Source organism: Nicotiana sylvestris, chromosome 1, assembly GCF_000393655.2.
Source record: "Nicotiana sylvestris chromosome 1, ASM39365v2, whole genome shotgun sequence".
Classification (NCBI taxonomy): domain Eukaryota; kingdom Viridiplantae; phylum Streptophyta; class Magnoliopsida; order Solanales; family Solanaceae; genus Nicotiana; species Nicotiana sylvestris.
In genome coordinates, this window is record NC_091057.1 from 31,427,357 (window position 1) to 31,449,816 (window position 22,460).

The window sequence follows — 22,460 nt, forward strand, 5'->3', positions numbered from 1 at the left end:
ATGGAATATATTTAATTCTAGTTGAAGAACACTTACCCAATCGAATTTCGTGAAAAACCCACCAAAAATCGCCAAGAACCGAGCTCTAGAAGCCAAAATATGATGAAAATGGTGTAACCCTCGATTTTGGAATATGTATTGTTTGCCCAGGTGTTTGTTCATCGCGATCACGGGAGAAGTGATGCAATCGCGTATAAGAAACTAGCTTCTTGCCCAAAATGTTCTATGCGATCGCGTAAGGACTGTTACACAATGCCTCCCTGATGTTCTTTGGAAGGGCAACGTAAGGCTAAGCAACTGATGTCAGTGTGGTTGTTGTCCGCCAATGAGGTCCCCTCCGCACGCTAGACTAGATTGTCAGTGCCGTGCGGGAAAACTAATGTCACGAACAATTGCAAAAGCTGAGAGAGAATTGGGTTTTAAATGATGATGATGATTTTATTAATGACTGAAATGCTGATTACAAAAGATGCGGTGTCGAGGGGGAGAGACACCAGTACAGAAAATTGCTTGCTTGAAAATGTTTGATTGTTTGGTCCCCCTTAATAATGCTTAAAAAAAATAAACCAACATTACATGACTAGTCTTAATAAAGCTATAGAAGCACACTGAATGAAAATGATGTAAACTAGCCTGTAATTACAATGAAAAGGACTTAGTTTATTACAAGGTAGAACTAAGTCCGATGGCAGCAACTTTGTCTTGCGAGACAGGATCTGTGCGCACGTTGCTGTGGGCGCGCGCGACACTTGCTATGTTGGCCTGAGGCTGGGCGCTGGTGTTTGGCATCAGGGTCTGTGCGCGAGGCGCTGCTAGAATGGGCCTGCAGCTGGGCGCTGGCGAGGCATCAGGATCTGCGCGCGTGGCATTGTCAGGGCGCGCGACGCTGTTGTCATTGGCCAGCCCTGGGCGCTGGCGAGAGGCATCGGTGGGGCGACAGAGGCGCATGCGCACTTGTCACTTGGCACAGCCAAGACCACGGGGCCGACCATGGTGCTAGGCATTGTGAGGCTTGCTAGGACTCCATGGGGCGCGGCCAAGAGGTCATGGGTCATGTCTGGAAAGTAGCCCATGACATTCTCCCCCACCTGAGTTGGCGCCGTCCTCGGAGCCTTATGATGATGATGATGATGATGATGATGATGATGCTTTTAGTGGTTGTTGGATGGGAGGTCTGAGCCCCTCTGTTCTGTGAGCTTGCTGTTGTAGCGATGCAATGATTTTATGCGGCTGACATGGAAGACTGGATGGATCTTCCACCAGGATGGAGTTTTCACCTGGTATGTGGATATCCCAATGCGTTTTTCGATGGGCAGGGGCCCGATGTATTTTTGTTGCAGGCGAGGGTCATGGGTCCTCTCTGCAAACAAGTATCGCTTTGGGATGCATAACATTACTTTGTCCCCGGTTTTATGTTGGGCAAAGCAAAGCTTTTGTTCGGTGAACCTTTTTGCCCGCTCTTGGGCTTTGACGAGATAGCTCCGCACTATCCCTATGTTGCGCTCCTATTCGCTCGAGAAGTTGGTAGCTCGAGGAGATTTTGGCATGGTTGATGCATTCACCGTTTACGGGAGAAGCGGTTGCTGTCCGGTAACAATTTCAAAATGTTTTTTGTTTGTATGATGGCTCTTTTGAGAATTGAAACACAGTTGAGCAGCATCCAAGAGCTTCACCCAATGCTTCTGTGATCCGGTTGCAAAGTTGCGGAGATATTCCTCCAGCATGTCATCGAACCGGACTGTCAGGCCATCCGATGGTGGATGGATGTCTGAGTTGTGACTCAATGTTGACCCAAAACACCTGAAGAGATGGGCCCAAAAGTTGCTAGTAAAGTGTGAGTCACGCCTACTAACAATGTCTTTGGGCAGGCCCCAATGTTTGACAATGTGCGAGAAGAGGAGTCGAGCTGTATCTTCTGCTGAGATGTTCTGCGGGGCTGCTATGAAGGTTGCATAGTTTGAAAACTAATCTATTACAACCATGATGGATGCAAGATTACCGACTTGGGGCAATCCCGTGATGAATCTGAGGGAAACACTTTCCCATGGTCTCTATGGGACATGTAATGGCTGCAAGGGTCCCGTTTGTGATGAGTGATATGACTTGTCCTTGTGGCATGACTGACAAGTCTTCACAAGCTGAGGGGCGTCACCAGTCTTTTGAGGCAAATGACATGATGGCTGATTGTTGCCGCGAAGGGTAGCCGGAACCAGGGGTTCATGTCTGTTGACTACCTTCTCCAACTGCATAGCCGAGATGTTTTCAGCGGCCATCTTTATGGGAAAACATGGTATGGTGCAGGGCTTGGCCCCGTTTTCTCCTATCATCAGGAGCATGTTGGCATATGGTACCGGTATGGTGTTGGTTTGCCTCATGAACTCCAAACCCATTATGATGTCGAAGTCATCTATGATTGCGATACGCAGGTCGATATTTCCCTTGTATGGGCCAAGTTTCACCGGGACATTTGTAGCTGTTCCACCCAATGTCTGGGGTGGTGAGTTGATAGCCTTGAAGCGTCCTTTGCTCTTTTGCACGACAAGACCCAGGCGCTCTACTTGAGTTGAAGCCAAGTAGTTGTGGGTAGCACCCGTGTCTATCAATGCGTGAAGGGGCTTGCCATTCACTTTCAATTCGATGAACATTAGGGTCCTCGCTTGTTTAGGAGGCCTCTCGTCCATCTTTTCATTCCCTTTCTTGGTGATTGGGACTGATGTTTTCTTAGGAGGACATGCACTGGTCCCCGCTAAGGCATGGGGGATAGAGCCAACAATTGCATTGAAGGCGCCTACCTGGTCTTCTTCTGATGTGTCTGATGCGTCTGACTCATCCTCGACAGTCTGATGAGCATTGACCTTTATGTTTGGGCATTCATTGTTCCAATGTGCCCCGCCGCAATGACGGCATTCTGAGGGAGGCTTTCTGCCCCTGATTGTTGTTGATGGATACAACACTGTTGCTGCTGGAGGGAGGAGTCTTAGTTTTAGATGCACTCCGATCTCCCCCATTTTTGCTTGGGCCACCATTGCTAGGATGGTTCCCATTGAATCCCCCTCGGACAGATGGCTGGGGCCTGTCGTTCTGAGTTCCCAAATGATAATCGCCAAGGCATTCTGCAGCTTGAATGGCCTTGGGCAGGGTGTCTACCCGTTGTCTCTGTAGTTCCATATGGGCATGAGGTTTCAAACCTTCTATGAATGCGAAGAGTTTGTCTTTGTCCCCCATGTCGTGTATGTTTAGCATGAGTGCGAAGAATTCGCGCACGTACTCACGCACGGATCTGGTGTGGCGGAGCTCCTGTAGCTTTCTCCTTGCATTGTATTCCACATTTTTGGGGAAGAACTGCAGGCGTATGGCTGCCTTCAATTCATCCCATGTCTGAAGAGTATCTTCACCGGCCTTGATGGCTTCGTATTTGACCCGCCACCAAAGTTTAGCATCGCCCTGAAGATACATGGCAGCAGTCGCTACCTTTTTGGATTCTTCCAAATGGCCCACGACATCGAAGTATTGTTCGATGTCGAAGATGAAGTTTTCCACTTCTTTAGCATCCCGGGATCCGTCGTATGGCTTTGGCTCCGATATCTTAAGATTTTATGGAATGGGGGTGAGGTTTGTTGCACCCCTGATGTGGTTGTCGCCTCCTCGAAGTAGGCTCTGTAGGGCAGCATTGACAACATTGAGCTTGCCTGTCAAGTCGTCTATGGTTTGCTGCATGGCAGTTAGTCTGTCTGCCTCTTGTTGTTGATGGGCTAAATCGTCGGCACGCTCCTGTTGGAGGTCCTCAAATTTTCCATGAATATTGGCAGTTTCAATGGCTGTCATTTACCGGTCATCGTCAGAGTCACGACTGATGTTTACAATGTCATTTTCCGCCTGCCGCATACGGCGGTCCAGGTCGTCCAACCTTTGCACTAGGTTGTTTTTTTATCAGGCACCGTATCCACGATGGGTCGTAATCAGTCAACCATCTCTTCTAGGGATTCTAGACACTCCCTATGATTCACCATGGTCAAAAATGGTGATGATGGCAAATGTGTTCCCTCGTCCGATGTCGAGCCTAGGCTCTGATACCAACTGTTACGCAACGCCTCCCTAGTGTTCTTTGGAAGGGCAGCGTAAGGCTAAGCAACTGATGTCAGTGCGGTTGCTGTCCGCCAATGAGGTCCCCTCCGCACGCTAGACTAGATTGTCAATGCAGTGCAGGAAAACCAATGCCACGAGCAATTGCGGAAGCTGAGAGAGAATTGAGTTTTGAATGATGATGATGATTTTATTGATGACTGAAATGCTGATTACAAAAGATGCGGTATCGAGGGGGAGAGACAGTACAGAAAATTGCTTGTTTGAAAATGTTTGATTGTTTGGTCCCCCTTAATAATGCTTAAAAAAAATAAACCAACATTACATGACTAGTCCTAATAAAGCGGTAGAAGTACACTGAATGAAAATGATGTAAACTAGCCTATAATTACAATGAAAAGGAGTTAGTTTATTACAAGGTAGAACTAAGTCCGATGACAGCAACTTTGTCTTGCAGGTCAGGGTTTACGCGCGCGTTGCTGTGTGCGCGCGCGACACTTGCTGTGCTGGCCTGCGGCTGGGCGCTGGTGCTTGGCATCAGGGCCTGTGCGCGAGGCGCTGCTGGAATGGGCCTGCAGTTGGGCGCTGGCGAGGCATCAGGATCTGCGCGCGCGACATTGTCAGGGCGCGCGACGCTGTTGTCATTGGCCAGCCCTTGGGCGCTGGCGAGAGGCATCGGTGGGGCGACAGAGGCGCATGCGCGCTTGTCACTTGGCGCAGCCAAGACCACGGGGCCGACCATGGCGCTAGGCATTGTGAGGCTTGCTAGACCTCCATGGGGCGCGGCCAAGGGGTCATGGGGAGTGTCTGGAAAGCAGCCCATGACAGGACTAATGCGATCGCATAGAAGGAAAATATTCACTGACCAAAAAATGTTCTATGCGATCGCGCAAGGAAGGATGCGATCGCGAAGAGTAAAATTGGTGGACACTATGCGAGCGTGGACAAATCAATGCAATCGCATAGAAGGAAAATGCTGCTGTCCAAATTTGTGCTATGCTATCGCGAACAAATCAACGCAATCGCACAAAAGGAAAATGTGGCAGGTTAACATTGTACTATGCAATCGCGGCTATGCCTATGCGATCGCATATAAGGAAATACCCGATAGCAGAACAGTAGTTCAAACATAGGGAAAAATGACCCGTGGCCCACCCGGAACACACCCGAGGCCCCAGGGACCCCGTCCAAACACATAAACAAGTCACATAACCTGACATAGACTCGCTCGAGGTCTCAAATCACATCAAACAATGCCGAAATGATGAATCACACTATGAATCGAACTATGAACTTCCAAATCATCCAAATTCGAAAACTTGTGCCGAAACCGATCAAATCAACCCGGAATGACGCCAAATTTTGCAGATAAGTCCAAAATGACATAACGGGGCTGCTTCAACTCTCAGAATCGCATTCCGACCCCAATATCATAAAATCAACTATGGGTCAAACTTCTCCATTTTTCAAACTTCAACTTTTCCAACTTTCGCCGAATGCCTCAATTTACCCTACGGACCTCCAAATCTGAATCCGGACGTACGCCTAAGTCTAAAATCACCATACGAAGCTGTTGGAATCATCAAAAATTCATTCCAGGGCCGTTTACTCAAAAGTCCAGTTCCGGTCAAATTCTCACCGTTCAAACTTCCAAAACTAGATTCCTTCTTCCTATTTGACTCTGAATCATCCATTAACTGAATTCAACCATGCACGCAAGTCGATACTCGTTTTATGAAGCTGTTCAAGACCGTGCACCGCCGAACGAAGCTTAAATTCTCAAAACGACCGGTCGGATCGTTACATAGTTAAGCAACATTCAACAGATTACTCCACAAATGAAAAAAGACCTGTGGAATATCATAATTTTCATGAATAGCTAGCAGTCATATTACCATCATATTGATAAATATGACAGTAATTCATATACATGTAAAAGAGCACGGACTTCCGGATAGGAAAGGAGCAGAGTTCTAGACATAGGACTCATAGCAGAAAAGCGGATAATAGATTTAAAACTTGGCATTGGAGGAGCAGTCACACATCGAAGAGTGCATATACGTCCATGAACATTTAGTCACTTCTTTTCTTACTGTGAGTGATACATACCACCATAAAATTGTGGAACTGAGTGAACATTTTAAACATCAGTATTCCTGGGGAAACATTCCCGTTGCACGACAATGAAACTACACATGAGGGCGAGAATAAATAAAACAATCGTATCAACCACAAAGAATTTGCTGATAAGGAAGAGTATACTATGATTGGTCAAAGTGTACGTGGGGATACTGCACAATAACAGGTTGGGAAGGATAGCCAGGGATAAATGCACCAAGTTGAAAGAAAATAATAGCTCTTCCGTTGGTTGTGGTCCTTTCAGGAAATAAAAAAAACTCGGGAAATTTGATTACGAGAAGCCTTTCTTTGTTTTCAGATCCTTGAAAGCATATTTCTGTATCAAATAGCTATATTGCTCAACACTTTATATTTATAATTTGTCCTTATTTAATTTATTAAGAGAGTGCATGGAGTCCATAGGATTCCGAAGATATAAAGGAAAACCAAACTCATTTGCAGCCTTAATTGGCCATCTGCAAAATCTTTGTTTTGTGTGCCAGTATAACAAAAAGGTAACCCATGCATGTTATTTAGTATAGCTTAAAAATTGATGTATCAATTATTCCCTATATTATCTACTAATTGCATCAAGTAGCTACTGCTGGGAATAAACCCCGTAAAATAATATTCACGGTTAGTGTTAAATGCAGAACACTAAGTTATGGTTAAATCAGCAAGAATAGAAATGCAGCAATAATGACACCAAGATTTTACGTGGAAACCCTTCTGAATAAGGGAAAAACCACGGCCAAGAAGAGCATTTTGGAGGAAAAGTTCTTAGACCAAGAAATTGAGTTTTGATTGGGGATTTGACATCGGATTGGAATAAATTTGATATGGTTAGACTCGTGAGAGTGTGAGGATTCTGAAAATATAAATTTCACCCGAATCCGAGACGTGGGCCCGAGAGGCATTTTGGTTATTTTACCTAATTTCGCATATTAGCTTAGAATTTAATTGTAGAATCAGTTACTTGAAGTGTTATTCACATTATAAAATTGAATTGAATAGATTTGGGCCATTTGGAGTCGAGTACTCGTGGCAAGAGCGTGGTTTCGGATTGATTATTGAGCCGGTTCGAAGTAAGTGACTTGTCTAACCTTGTGTGGGGGACCTTCCCTTAGGATATGATATATTTGATAATTGAAATGCCTTGTACGTGAGGTGACGAGCGCGTACTTGAGCTAATTGTTGAAAATCCAGTTTTTCCTTAAGTATTTCAATTGAGTTCTTTTTCCTGTTTTATTCTCCTGTTTTATTCTACTTGTGAATTTAGCGTGTGCTAGTTTAGAAAAGCATGTTTAGTTGACTTAATTACCTATTTGCTTAAACTGCCTTAATTGCATTACGTGAAACATGTTAGGCTAGAATTTAACTATTTATTTGGTACAAAATTAAGCTTAATTGAGTATTCTTGTGTTGCTGCTGTGTGTTTTTACTTTGGGACTACGGGGCGACAACCCGTGAGATTCCCTGTACATATTTATGATCTGAACCGAGGTGCGAGATACCAAGAGATCCCTAGCACGTATATAGAGGATACCAAGATATCCATAGCATATATTGAGGATACCAAGAGATCCTCGGGATACCAAGAGATCTCTAGCATATAATGAGGATACCAAGAGATCCTCTGGATACCAAGAAATCCCCGGTTATCATCCTTGTTATGAGTGGTACTTCCTTGTGGTTGCCTTCATCTCTATTTCCGTTATTGTACTCTTATTATCATGTATAAATTCTTACTGTAGATTCCCGATTGTACTGCTTATCTTATCCTGTCATTTTTATATTTATTTAATCTCAATAGGGCTGTGACCTTCCTCGTCACTACCCAACCGTGATTAGGTTTGACACTTATTGAGTACCGCTGTGGTGTACTCACGCCCCTTCTGCGCATGTTTTTCATGTGCAGATCCAGGTACCGCTACTCAGGCCTACCATCCTTGAGGGAGGCGACTGCTTTAGAGACTTCGAGGTACATCTGCCGTGTTCACAGATCGAGAAGTCCCTTTCTATTCATGCTTTAGTGTTTAGCCCTTATGTATTTTCTGTTCTTATTAGACATTCCGAAGTTAGAGCTATGTAATATTTTTCTTAGCTTGTGATTCGTGGGTTTCCGGATCTTGGATTTACGTATTGGTATTGAGAGTTAAACATGGTGTATGCCGAGTGACACATTTAAACACTATTATTACTTTATTCTTGTTTTAAATTGTTTTACTTCTGCAAATTTTGGTTTTTCTTCCGCAATTTAGACTTACCTAGTCGTAGAGACTAGGTGCCGTCATGATGGTTCACGGAGGGCGAACCGAGGTCGTGACACATATGTCGTTAACAAACTTCACATAATTTATCTGTTACAGAAATACAATCTCAACTGGAATAATAAAGAGAGTTGTATTTAATTATCTGTTACAAAAATTGAAAGATTATTCATGAAATACAAATCATACCAATCACCTTTTGTAGTCCAAAATTATATTGTTTTTTGATATGCGAGGAAGAAAGAATAGAGCTATACTGTAAAAATAGAAAATTGATTCGACAAAAGTGTGAAATCATGTAACGGAGAACGGAGCGCAGAAAAGTTCGTGGGTGAGCAATTGAAATCGTGCTGATAGATCGTGGATTGAAAAAACGAATTTGTAGGATTGATATTTTTAGGGCAAATAGGTGTTGCGTTCCTTAAAAATTACCGTGTTCCTTAAAAATGATAGATATAAAGTGTAGAAACTATTGTTTCTTTAAAAAAAATACCTATTTAATTGTTTTCAAATTCAAAATTTAAAAAAAAAAACTAATTTTACCTAAATTAACTAATTTGTCCTAAAGTTGCTACATGGCATTTTATGCACACGACACTTGGCAAAATCTCAGGGCTGACTTTCTTCCTTTTAAGTAAACTAGTACAGTACCCATGCGATGCGCGAAAAATATTGCTAAAAAATTATAATTAATTATAATTAATTATAAATGATTAAGTGATTTAATTAAGTAAAAATATGCATTTATAATAATGACTAAGTAACACAAATGCATGTATAATCATATATAATGTATATGAATCAATTCTTTGAGGAGGAAAAGTGTAGGGGAATGACACGGATACAATGGACCTTCGTCCTTGGAGGCGTTCTTCTAGAAACTGCAACCTTCTTTGGATAAGAATCATAAACTACACGAAATGGATTTTCACTACAAATTACATGCTTCATTGACTTAATTTTAGTTTTTACAACTCCAAGCTCAAGAAAAAGCCGAAAGCAATCAAAAATTAAACAAACTCTTCTTCCATGTGAGTTCAGCATGAAAACTATATATAGTTTCACCGGTAACATACCAATTCAACTGCCCATCCCCAGTTGATATAGAGAGAAAAGACATTATGAAATCACATTTTTAGTTTAGAAAGGTATAGCTAGCAAGTAAAGTTTAGCTCACCTTGGGGATTAGTATTTCTAGAAACTTGAAGAATCATGCTGCATTGGATCTGACTATATGAATTCTCACTAACCTAAAGCCTATTTTCCATCAACTTGGAAGCCACCTATTTTATCCCATCTTCAAATGTGATTTCTAGTACAGTGAGATAAATCAATTACACTTGTTATGTAACAGTCTCCGTTCATTGTATTACAAAAAACATATGAAAAAGCTAACACACTTACTAACAAAGGATCAAGAATTTAAGATTATAAAAGTCAAAGTATTTTTTAATTCAAATGTTGAAAACATTGCACAACTTACAAAAGAACTACTCTCCTACCCATGTATTCTGAATACAATTCACAAAAAAAGGGGGGACTTCAATATATATTATCGATATGTGATGTTACTGAAGTAACCGTAACCATCACACTTCTTCTATCAATATGGCTCCCACAGAAATTCAATATCGAGGCACGCACGAAAACAAAAAAGAATGTAACTATTGTATTGAGAAAAAACTGAGTTTATATTAAAGATGATGTGACATGACACGTGGATTAGTTAAATGGTCAAAGCGCAACAATTGACTAAGAGGCACAGATGGAGACAGCCACAGGAAGAAGAATTTAAATAGGCACGAGACGACGTATAGATACGAGTCTCGTACCAATTTAAATTATTTACAACCAACGGATTAGAAGGCAATGAAGACAAAGATCTGATGACAGAAAGGAGTCCAAATTCATTATTAAATACTTGATACGTTACAAAATTGGTATTTAATAGGAATGATTGTATAATGGCTTATTTAATGTCATTTATTACTCATAATTATATCATTAAAGCTGATGCTTCATTCCTTTACCTAGAATTATCTATAAAAGGAAGAAGTATCATCATTTGTAAGGACACAGAATACTATTGAGAATTCATTGAAATACACAACTATTTGCTTTTTTACCATCATTCTCAAAAGTATTTTATTTTGTCTCCTGATTATCAGTAACCCGAATTTCTTTTTAGCTTTGACCAAAGACTCAGATTTTTGGTTAAACAAATTGGTTCCGTTACCGGGAATCTGATAATCTTTCCTTTTAAGCTATATCTTATCTATTGTCGTCACCATGTCAAACAACAACGCCGACAACAATAGTAATAACACATTGGGAAACCATGAGAATCAAATACATCAAAATCAAGATGACGTGGTTCCCTCTCCTCTAAATTCACCACGTCAATCTCGTGAAGGCACTCCTGTTACTGAATCCCGTGCTGATCAACAAGAGCAATCTGAACATTTTGAAGGAGTTACAACTGAAGCTTTACAAAAGCTAATTGATGCACAGGTCGGCAAAGCTCTCCAAGCACTTGTTAGTCGATTGCCTGCTGCGCCACCCACACCAACTCCTAATAATAATACATTGGAAAATCCCCGTTCTGGTCTTGATAATTCTGGAAACGGAGCAACCCCCAGTGAACCACAGGAAGGGGGATCAGGTAATTCAAATAATTCATATTTGCAAAATTTAGTACTAACCTTGCAGAAACAGATTAAGGAACAAAATGAGCGTATTGAACAAATCCCTGGAGTTCCGCCTGTAATAAAAGGAGTAGACATGGACAAATACTCACAACAACCATGGAAGCCTAGTGCTGCTCCCCTTCCAATTCCGAAAAAGTTCAAAATGCCTGACATCCGAAATATGATGGTACTACAGACCCACGTGACCACGTGACTGCATTTACAACAGGCGTAAAAGGCAACGACTTGACCAAACAAGAAATTGAATCAGTATTGGTCAAGAAATTTGGAGAAACACTCACCAAGGGTGCATTAACCTGGTATTCTCTTTTATCTGAAAATTCTATTAATTCTTTTGCTGAGCTTGCAGATTCTTTTATTAAAGCACATTCGGGAGCACAAAAGGTTGAGAAAAGAATGGAAGATATTTTCAAAATCAAACAAGGGGATTCGGAGCTGCTTAGAAACTTTGTTGATAGATTCCAGCGTGAAAGAATGACTCTACCTCGTGTGCCTGACAATTGGGCTGCAATAGCCTTTGCAAGTAATTTAAATGACAAAAGTTCTGAAGCCACGAGACGACTCAAAGAAAGCCTTCGAGAGTTTCCTGCAACCACGTGGAATGATGTTTACAACAGGTATAGCACGAAGTTGCGAATTGAAGAAGATACCGTACCTAAGTTTCATCATGAAGAAAGGAGCGGTACCCGAAGGTCAGAAACCGAAAAAAGATCAGGTAAAAATAGGTACGATCCATATATGGGACCTGCAGGAAAAGACTCACGGACGAAACAAGATAGCTAGCAATACGATCAAAAATCGAGGAACCGGGATTCTGGCTCTTCTTCAAAGTTCAGGAATGATCGGAACAGACAAGAATCACGAGATGATGACAGAAGTTTAAAGGCACGATTTGGCGGATATAATTTTAATGTCTCTACCTCCGAGCTCGTAGCTGTTTTAAGAAGCATGGGAGATAAGGTACGGTGGCCAAAAGAGATGCGGTCAAATCCAAATAGACGCAATCCAGATCATTGGTGCGAATTCCATAACGATCACGGGCACAAAACTTCAGAATGTAGATTCCCGCAGAGTGAAGTGGATCATCTATTGAAGCAAGGGTACCTCACAGAGTTATTTAGTGAGAAAGGAAAACAAGCTTATATGAAAAACAGGCAAGAGCCACCACAACCTCCTTCACCCAAGAGGACAGTGAATGTCATAAGTAGGGGAGAAGGTATTCATGGCATAACCTACACAGCCTCCAACAAGGTTTCTAAGGTAACAATTACACACGGGAAACAGGTGCGGCAAGTCCTTGAAAATGAAAGTATTTCATTCGATGACACAGATACCGAAGGAGTGACAACTCCACATAATGACGCACTGGTAATATCTTTACTTGTACATGATACTAATGTAAATCGAGTTTTGATTGATCTAGGGAGTTCTGTAAATATTATATTACTAAGGGTACTGCGGGAAATGCAAGCTGAAGACAAAATGATACCCAAGGCGCACACCTTGTCAGGCTTCGACAATTCAAGTGTAGTAACAAAAGGTGAGGTAATTCTAACAACTTTTGCTATGGGTGTTGTGAAGGAAACTAAATTTCAGGTAGTTGATATGGAAATAGCCTACAATATGATCATGGGGAGACCATGGATACACGATATGGATGATGTCCCATCAACCCTACATCAGGTTATTAAATTCCCATCACCATGGGGAATTTGCCAAATTCGTGGGGATCAGCAGATGGCTAGAAGTGTCAACGCTATAACAAGTACGAGCGCCGTAAATAAAGAAAAATAGCAATTACAGGAAATAGTTGAAGGTAAAAAAGATCAAACTTCAACTGAACAAGAAAAGACAGATTTGGACTCAAGGCCTGACACAATTCAAGAACCTGAAGAAAATGAAAGCATCAAAACGACGATTGAAGAGCTTGAGGCAGTGATGTTATTTGATCAATGGCCTGAACGGAAGGTTTATATCGGGGCCAATTTAAGCACGAACATGCGAGGTATGATAATCTAATTTTTAAAAGCTAACTTAGACTGCTTTGCTTGGTCCCACGCTGATATGACAGGGATACCACCAAATGTGATGACTCAAAAACTCAATGAGGACCCTTATTTCACACCAATAAAGCAAAAGAAACGGAAGCAAGGTGCTTTCAAGAACCAGGTGATTCAGGATGAAGTCCAAAAATTATTAAAAATCGGATCAATCCGTGAGGTAAAATATCCTACTTGGTTAGCTAACACGGTGGTTGTACCCAAGAAAAATGGTAAGTGGCGTGTTTGTGTAGATTATACCGATTTAAATAAAGCCTGTCCAAAAGATTCCTTTCCCTTACCGCATATAGACCAACTAATTGATGCAACCGCAGGTCATGAACTTTTAAGTTTTTTAGATGCATACTCGGGATATAATCAAATTAAAATGGATCCTGGTGATGAAGAAAAAACTTCTTTCATCACAGACAGGGGGACTTACTGTTATAAAGTAATGCCCTTTGGCCTCAAAAATGCTGGGGCAACCTATCAAAGGTTGGTCACCAAAATGTTCCAAGAACATTTAGGGAAAACAATGGAGGTATATATAGACGATATGCTCGTCAAAACCCAGCAATCTCATGATCATATTTCTCATCTATCTGTTACTTTTGAAATTTTGCGAAAATTTAATATGAAACTCAACCCAGAAAAATGTGCATTTGGAGTTGCATCAGGTAAGTTTTTGGGTTTTCTTGTTTCTAATCGTGGTATTGAAGTGAATCCTTCTCAGATCAAAGCAATAGAAGAAATCCCTGATATCCTTACTAATAAAAAGGAAGTACAAAGATTAACGGGAAGAATTGCAGCTTTGGGGAGATTTATTTCCAAATCCTCAGAAAGGTGTTTTAAGTTTTTCTCTGCACTTAAAAAGCAAGATCATTTTGAATGGAATGAAGATTGTCAACAAGCCCTTAGAAATTTGAAAGCTTATTTGTCAAAACCACCGTTGTTGGCAAAACCAAAGGTGGGGGAAAAACTTCTCATTTATCTGGCCATATCTGAAGTCGCAGTGAGTGCTGTTTTAGTCCGCGAGGACCAAGGTAAACAATTTCCTATTTATTATGTAAGTAAGTCCTTATTGGAAGCTGAGACACGATACCCACAACTAGAAAAATTAGCATTAGCTTTGATCATGGCATCTATAAAATTAAGACCTTATTTTCAATGTCATCCCATTGTTGTAGTTACTGCTTTTCCGCTTCGAAATATTTTGCATAAACACGAACTTTCAGGAAGATTAGCAAAATGGGCTATAGAACTAAGTGAGTATGAAGTTATTTATCAACCCAGGACCGCTATAAAGTCTCAAGTACTAGCTGATTTCGTGGCTGATTTTAGCCAGGGGATGCATTTAGAAGCAGAAAAAGAATTACTAGTTTTTAATGGTGCGAACCCGGGGACTTGGGTTTTATTCACTGACGGTTCATCTAATGTAAAAGGGGCAGGCCTAGGAATAGTCCTCGTACCACCTGCGGGTGAGACCATTAGACAGGCTATAAAATATCATTCTATAACTAACAATGAAGCATAGTAAGAGGCTGTAATTGCAGGTTTAGAATTGGCACGAGAACTCGGCATAACACAAATTATAATCAAGAGTGATTCTCAATTCGTGGTTAATCAAATGCTGGGGACTTATACAACCAGAGAGTCACGAATGCAAGAATACCTCGCAAAGGTACGAGAGTTAATAAAGCAATTCCAAACTTGGAAAGTAGTGCAGATCCCAAGAGATGAGAATGTAGAGGCAGATGCTTTAGCAAATCTTGCATCCGCAGCAGACGTGGCAAACAATACAGATGCTTCAGTCATACATCTATTTCATTCCGTTCTTGAATCTGATAAAAACGAGGTAAATTTTAATCATCTAACATGGGATTGGAGAAACGAAATTGTTGCCTTTTTACAACACGGTACCGTGCCTAATGACAAAGGAAAGGCTCACGCGCTTCGCAAAAAAGCTGCACGGTATTGTTTATATCAAGGAAATCTTTATCGAAAAATGTTCGGCGGACCACTAGCAAGGTGTCTCGGACCCTCTCAAACCGAATATGTCATGAGAGAAGTACATGAATGACATTGTGGGAATCACGCAGGAGGACGGTCACTGGTAAGAACGTTAATTCACACAGGATATTATTGGCCTAAGATGGAAGAAGAGGCAACCAGTTTCGTGTCCAAATGTGATAAATGTCAAAGGTACGACAATAATATGCACAGACCAGCTGAGTTACTACATCCTGTTTTAGCCCCTTGGCCCTTTATGAAATGGGGAATGGATATCGTAGGTCCACTTCCACAAGCAAAAGGTCAGGTAAAATTTCTACTTGTACTTACAGATTATTTCACTAAATGGGTAGAAGCAGGGGCATTTAAACAGGTACGAGAAAAAGAAGTTAAAGACTTCATATGGCGAAATATAATATGCCGCTTTGGAGTACCAAAGGAGATCGTGTGTGACAATGGACCACAATTCATTGGAGCTCAAATCACAGAATTTCTTCGAGGTTGGCAGATCAAAAGAATAACGTCTACGCCATATCATCCAGTAGGGAATGGACAAGCAAAATCTACTAACAAAGTCATTATCAATAACTTGAAAAAGAGGTTACAAGATTCAAAAGGTAATTGGCCTGAGGTGTTACCTGGAGTATTATGGGCTTATCGTACAACGACCAAAACAAGCACTGAAGAAACACCATTTTCAATGGTTTATGGTACGGAAGCCTTAATTCCAGTTGAAATAGGTGAGCCAAGCACACAATACGATCAGGCAACGGAGGAATCTAATAATGAAGAGATGTGGGTTAGCCTAGATTTACTTGAAGGGAGAAGAGAAGCTGCTTTGATAAGGATGGCAGCACAAAAGCAAGTAATAGAACGATATTACAATAGGAAATCACGCCTCAGATTTTTCAAAATTGGGGACTTCGTGCTTAAAAAGGTGTTCCAATCTGCAAAGGCTGCTAACTCAGGAAAGCTAAGTCCAACATGGGAAGGACCGTACAAAGTCCGTGGCATTGCGGGAAAAGGAGCATACCAGTTGGAGACAATGGATGGTAAAGTTTTACCCTCACATTGGAATGCTGTCCACTTAAAAAGATATTACTTTTGAGAAAGTACCTACGGTCAGGTATCATCATGTTAAAATTTCTCTCTTGGTTTATTAATATTTTACTAACGATTTTAGATGCTAGGCAAAATATCCTAACTCGTGCCAAATGATGAGTCACAACCTGCAAGGCAAAATGGAGTATTCTTAAATTCCTATCCCAGGGTTACAATTAATCTGATGGAAATACACACGAGTAAGGCGGTCTTCATCTATAATCGCACCTTCGGGTCCCGCATATCTTTCTGTTTCAGGAAAAAGGGCCAAAGTAAAAGAAATAAACAAGTGCTCGAGGCTTCATACTTCACCGCTCAAACACTTGGGGGACTACAATACTGTACACAGATAAGTGTAGAAATGCAGATACACAGATACGAATATCGAACGATAGAAGTCAAGTGTTGAGAAAAAATTACGAAGTGTTCAGCATTCATGAGAACAACAGAGTCATCTCTCAAACTCATAAACAAAGTCACCTCTCAAACCCTTCTTAATATGTAAAGATAGGGTCATGACTATGTACTGAAACAGGTTATGAAGAAAAACCTTGTTTATTTTATGTTATGTACAAATCTGTTACAAGAAAAACAGTTACGAGAAAGTTGTAGATGTATTGTAATACATGTAACAGTCAAACACTTGTTAAAAGTTTATGAATAAAAACTTGCCAAAGTTGTTTCATACAAAACGTGTGTTTTCCTATTTCTTTCATCGTATTATAACACCATTATGAAGTTGAGACGTCTTCTTCATTAAGTGTCGATAAAATAAAAGGGCCCTCTTTTATAAGCCTCATGTTGATATTCCATGAGAAGAATCGTAAAGCATTTTAAAAGGATAAAAATGCTAAGCTATTCCATGAGTCCTAGATAAATAGGCAAGAAAAGAATATGCAGAAGTACCGATAAAACTTCTTTTTTAAACAAAAAACTAAGTACAAACTTAGTCAACTAAGCATTTGTTTTTTTACAAATGCCCCATTATGTTAACTGGGGACTTCATCAAAAGATACTGGGTCATAGAAGTTTCACCCTCTGAAGCTGGAATTGCAACATTTTCAGCTGAAGCAGGAATTGTAATCCCAATTGCTGCAGTATTCACTTCTTCATTTAAAAGTTCTTCTGTTCCAGGAACTTCAAGTGCAGGAGAAGGAGTATCAGTAGACTGTTGGCTTTTCTCGATGGTATCTACGACTTTGGCCAGTTCAGACTGCAAGTCAAAACCTTCTTGAGCAGCTTCCGTCAAAGCATCACGACGAGATTTCAGGAAAGCCCAACTCACCTCTATGTTGAAGTTTTCCTCCAGAAGTCCATATTCCTTTTCCCACATAGCAAGATCGTTTTTTAAGATTTGGTGCTCAGCTAAATGGGAATCAAGGGAAGCTTCAAGAGAGGCATGAGAACTCTTCAAGGCATGAATCTCGTCAGAAGAGGCCTGTAAGTCAGCCTGAGCTTGAGTCAAGCTTTGCACTAACTCTCCTGCATACTCTTCCTTCTTAGCCAAAAAGTGCCTTCAGCTCCCTAACTTCTTCACTAGCCTTGGATAATTGTTCTGACAAAGAGCATTCCAAAAGCTCTTTGTCTCTTTTCAATTGGCTTGAAGAAGCTTTGGCAGTTGCCAGTTCAGAAGTTAAACCACGGTTTTGCTGCTCCAGGAGATTTTTATTTTCTTGCAACTCCTCTATGGTCCCTTGAGCATTCTCAAACTGTTCTTTCCAATTGGCTGCTTCAAGCTGGGCTCCCCTAACTATTTTTCGGCCTCGTGGACAGTCTTTTCAGACTCACGGGCTTTTCTTTCCAGAAGGGAAATTCTTCCCATTAATTCCGTGCCAATAAGGTTAGCCTACAGAGACAACTCATAGAAATGAGAGATTGAAGATAATTGAAAAAAAACTTGTTGGTAAAAAAAATACCTTCAAAGTAGAATGAACTATGTCATTCATCAGAGTTAAGCAGCTATGACTCTCCATCTTCTTCTTCTCAATATCTCCAATCAAGGGCTCAAGCCAAACATCGACTCTACCAGTCTTCCTCAAAAGGCTGTGATTGGCAGGAACTTCCAGAGTAACACTTCTCATAGTCATACTTCCATTGCTAGAACCCGTCTCTGTACGATGAACAGAGGGAAGAAGAGCAATGGAAGGAATGGAAGGGGAAGATGTAGAAACATGAATGGAAAGAGAAGATGTAGAAATTAACGCAGGAGCGAAAGCAGGTGCAGTAGAAACTGCCAAGGGAACGGACATAGGAGCGATAGAAACTGGCAAAAGAACGGAAGTCGTCAAAACTGGTGAAGAAATACTTACGGTTGGCAGAGGAATGGAGGAAATAGGAACAAATGAGGAAAGAAGAGCTTCATCAAAAACAGGGCCGAGCTCTCCACTCCCGAAACCACTATAAAAAAGATGCTGAATTGATTCATTATTATCTCTTGGTTCGGTGTCCTCGTCAGAATGAATCAAAACAGGCTCGGTGGTGGAGGTTCGAGCAAGAGTGTCTTCAATTTCATCATCAATGATTATTCGCCTCCTGACCCTTGGCCTAGTAATTAGGGAGGTACCCTCTTCTTCTTCTTCGGAATTTTCCTTTATAGCTTTCCTTTTTGGCAGCAAGGCTCGAGCCTTATCCAAATCAAGAGCAGCATTCGCAGACATGCGAATGGCCATAGCTACTTCAGCCGTCATTCCTCTAATGCCAAATCCTGATTAAAGGATGGATATACATGATCAAAGTTGAGGAAAAAATGCTTAACATGTCAAAAAAAAACATATAAAAAGGGGGATACCATGTGTTTTGACCTTCCAACCATGTAAGGAAGAAATTGATTTCCAAGTTCTCTGCTCCCTAGAAGCAATTTTCAAAAGTAAGTCTACCCAACCACGGAAGTTGGGAATAGGCTCCACATCTCCCATGGTTGCTATAAAAAACCAAGAAGAGATGAGGTTAAAAACAAAATTTCTTTTGAAATTCTCAAAAGTAGGTACGGTAAATAAAAAGAAACCTACGTTCAAAATTCCACTTCTCAGGGAAGGGAATATTTGTTTCGCCAATCAAGTCCACCGAACGAACATCAACGTAACGGATATACCATCCACGATCTTTGTCATCTTCAGGATTTACCAGAACTTTCTTGCTCCTTGCAGTTAAGGTAAAATCCCCATGGCGTATTAAGTTAGGATGGTACAGATGAATGAGGTGAGAGAAGGTGAAATTGACATGGCTTTGGAGGATAAGTATCTCAAACAAGCCACTGTTCTCCACACTAATGGACCGATTTGGGCCAAACAAATTGTAAAGAAACGACAAAAATCAAGAATAATTGGGTCAATTGGAGGATTAAAACCTAAAGTGAAGGGGTAGGTATAAACAGAAGAATACCCACTTCTAAAGGAGGAAATTCTTTGATTTGAGGAAGGAATTGACATTCGGAGACTATCCTTCCAGTTACAATCTTTTCTTATGGTGGGGATTGTAAGCTCGGTTACTATTGTGGGGTAAGTATCAGCTTTTTCTAAATTTGCAATTTGTTTTTGAAGAGACGTTTTGTCACTTTCAAAAGACAAATCGCTGGGAACTATTTCATCAACTGAGGGTTCTTGAGAAGAATCAAGAATTTCCCTACTTTTAGAAGAAGGGGCCTTTGGGATAGAACTCCTTGAAGAAGAACCAGAGGAGCCGCCTCGAGTAGATTTCTAACCCTGTTCGAAGCCTACCTCCTCCGCCTCTTCTGTGTCTAACAGGGGCGTTGGGGAATTGATCTAGAATTGGAACTTTTTTACGGTTAGGGTTTGAAGAAGACATTGTTAAGAAGGAAGTGTGTGCTGAAGATTTGTGAAGAAGACAAAGGAAGAAAAAGTTATGTGTAAAATGAGAACCGTCAACCTTAGAAGTGTAATGATGGAAAGCCTATAATAAAGGCAGCTATCACTTCGTAAATAGTGAGAATGAAGAAGTCTCGAAAAGGGGTGTGAATAGCGGAATCAATTAGAAATGACACATGGGCAGAACATTAAATGGAAAAGACTACTGAGGCGTCAATACTGTCATGAGCATTAATTGTGGCAAAAATTCTTTTTTCATGAAGATCCACTTCCCAATTATTTAATTGATAAATAAAAGGAAAGTGGGGGGACTATCTGTATTGGGAAAAAACTGAGTTTATATTAAAGATGATGTGGCATGACACGTGGATTAGTTAAATGGTCAAAGCGCAACAATTGACTAAGAGGCACGGATGGAGACAACCACGGGAAGAAGAATTTAAATAGGCATGAGACGACGTATAGATACGAGTCTCGTACCAATTTAAATTATTTACAGCCAACGGATTAGAAGGCATTGAAGACAAAAATCTGATGACAGAAAGGAGTCCAAATTCATTATTAAATACTTGATACGTTACAAAATTGGTATTTAATAGGAATGATTGTATAACGGCTTATTTAATGTCATTTATTACTCATAATTATATCATTAAAGTTGAGGCTTCATTCCTTTACCTAGAATTATCTATAAAAGGAAGAAGTATCATCATTTGTAAGGACACAGAATACTATTGAGAATTCATTGAAATACACAACTATTTGCTTTTTTACCATCATTCTCAAAAGTATTTTATTTTGTCTTCTGATTATCAGTAACCCGAATTTCTTTTTAGCCTTGATCAAAGACTCAGATTTTTGGTTAAACAACTATAATTGAGGGATGATAGGATTCAATTGCAACCATAAGTTTAACCTCATTTTCAGTCCACAACTTCAGTGGGCATATGGTAGCTTCCTCGGAATGTCAAGTAAGGTCATGGAGAGGCAGGGAACACCCCATATCATCCAATTGGACTACTGCAAACAGTACAAAAGATATCCAGAAATTAGATATAACAAACACAAAATTATAAGTTGTTGTCTTCTTAAATTTAGTAATAAATGCAAATATATATATAACAAAGAAAATCAAAGAAAAAGTTGAAGAAGCTGAATGAAAAGAATAACACCCCAAGTCCTTGGTGATCATATATTATCTATATAATCCTCATCCGAATTTTCTCAATCCTGAAATTGAGAGGATGTTAAAAACCAAACGTTTGCATCTCTAGCTGTCAACCAACAGTGAAACCTTTTTAAGAACTTTTATAGTAAGCTTGCAGAACGTTTAGTGCTGGTTCAATTCTTTTGTTGCTTACTGTCCCGACTCCAGTATTCCCTCCAGGTGACTCTTATATATTGAATTATATAAGGTGCTCACTGACACTATTATATTCTATTTGGTCACTAAAAACCCCTTTTAAAAGACTATAGGTATACGACATAAAAATTATATATAGAAAAATTGTTTGCAGAAATCCAAAGTGCAAAATAGTACAAAGTTGTCAAATTTACATCCTTACATAAAGAGAATTCTAATGCAAGATAGGAATTAATAAGCTTCATAAATTTGTAGCCTACAAAAAAATTATATTATGGGCATGCTATAATCTTCTTCATATAATATGACCTACATTGAAATGAAGATTTATAAAGAAGAGAGCTTACCATATTATTTCTTTGAAGATATTGACAAAAAGTTCAAAACTTAAACATCGAACCACAACAAAAAATATAGGTAAGAATTTGTTAAAGAACAAAATGACAATAATTGCATTATAGTAGTGGCTAGTTTAGTCATCCAGATAAGCATTTTATTTTGGGAAATTTTCATAAAGCACTATCTTTTAGTAGTAATTAGCCATTTATAGATACCATTTGCTATATTACGAATTATAGATACCTTTTATGTGGTTATAAGATATATTTGATGTATTTAAGCTATTGTATTCATGAATACAGTAGCAAAAATAGGCGTGAATCAGGGAAAGTCCAGCTAATCAGTTGTTGTATTCGAGTGTATTCGACTGTATTAATGGAGTGAAACATGGGATTACAGCTGGATAGATTATTGTATTCGACTATATTCGACAGTATTCACGGCGTGAAATAGGGAATTACACTATTTTTAAATGGGAAAGATAATCAATTAACATAATAAACTCCGAATATAACTCAACAAACTCAATTATAACACACAAAATTTGTATTTTCAGTTATAAAAAAGATTCTCAACCGAAAAAATACCTCAAAAACATAGCAATC